At 40.3% G+C, this 1,366-nt stretch overlaps 1 non-coding gene across 1 annotated transcript; it reads right to left on the bottom strand.

Annotated features, from left to right (window-relative positions):
• Positions 1–737: 737 nt before the first annotated feature.
• Positions 738–810, bottom strand: trnak-cuu (transfer RNA lysine (anticodon CUU)). The gene has a single exon. It is a non-coding gene; the product is annotated as a tRNA-Lys (tRNA).
• Positions 811–1,366: the final 556 nt, after the last annotated feature.

Genomic DNA, 1,366 nt, shown 5'->3' with positions numbered 1-1,366 from the left:
TGACGATTGCTATCCTCCTCGTCCATTTTCTTAGCTGCTCAGCAATGCCCAGCTACAATATTAATTTCACACCAGATGCTGATCGTTCTTCAATCAAAACAAATACCAACAAAAAGCTAAATACATCTTGCCAGATACCATTGCGCAAAAAATGTCATGTGCCTGTGAGAAAGTATTTTTGTTTATACTTTGATAAAGAACACATGACTGCACCATATTTCCGGGTGCACCCAGATCACTGCTGTTACAGCGTGAAAAAATCACAACTTTTCCTACCTTTTACCGATAATGAAAATTTTAATGATTAAACCCACGAGGCCACAAACTAAGATAATTTTCCCATTCAATTGAATTTCATTCAAGTAGACTTCAGTGACGTTTTCTGTGTTATCCTCAGAGTTACTTAATTCTGTTTCAGCTCCATTTGTCATGGACCCGCCCAGGAAGTGACCATTCTCATTTTGTGTATCTGAATATACTTATTGGTGCAGGATTGGAGTTGGATTGGCGCCTTTGTAAGTCTTGTTATTTATTACATAAGTGGCTGCATGTACAAACTGATCTCTGGGATTTCCAGTGAAGTGGAAACAATGTTCAATTCACAACTGGAAACCAGTATTTTAATCGAAGCAGTAGAAGGGAACTCATGCTTTCAGCACAGCAAAAGCTGCTGGTTTCACGAACAATACTGGAAAGCTGTGCTTCACTTCAGAAAGCAAAACAGTAAGAAGCTAAGTCGCCCAGCGTGGGGCTCGAACCCACGACACTGAGATTAAGAGTCTCATGCTCTACCAAATGAGCTAGCCAGGCTTGACCAAGTGTTCCTTATCTTCTCATTTCACACCGTGCCATATTCCCTGCAAGCTCATTTCAACGTGCCGAAGATGATCCACGTCGAAAATCACATGTTTCCAGCTCGTTCCTCTCAATCACAAATAACATCATTTCGATCTTCCACTTTTCAGCTCTTACTCCTTCAGAACATTATCATCCATTTTCATTTAACATTCAAAATTCATATTTTAATGTCAGCGCCCTCATCCTTTAGCTGCCCATATGACGGTCAATCACTCTGGGAGATGGTGAATCTGCTTCATTTCTGTTACAGACTGTGTGAAATGTGTATCTGTCAGCCCATTCTCATTGAACACATCCAGAACTTTGTTTGCTCAGTGCATCAGCAAAATCTGCACCTTCACATTTGGGGACTGGATTTTCACAGTTTTGTTAAAAAAGCTTGGAAGATCAAAAAGAATTTGCTGCAATCCTGGTGAAATGTCCTCTTTCACAGGAGATGAACCAATCGTAAGGAACAGGTTTCCACTAGTTGTGTCAGTTGAGTTTTCCCAATTGCAGTTAAGAGAAA

The sequence above is a fragment of the Stegostoma tigrinum genome, unplaced genomic scaffold (assembly GCF_030684315.1).
Source record: "Stegostoma tigrinum isolate sSteTig4 unplaced genomic scaffold, sSteTig4.hap1 scaffold_50, whole genome shotgun sequence".
Lineage (NCBI taxonomy): Eukaryota > Metazoa > Chordata > Chondrichthyes > Orectolobiformes > Stegostomatidae > Stegostoma > Stegostoma tigrinum.
This window is presented reverse-complemented; position numbering and strand designations above follow the sequence as displayed.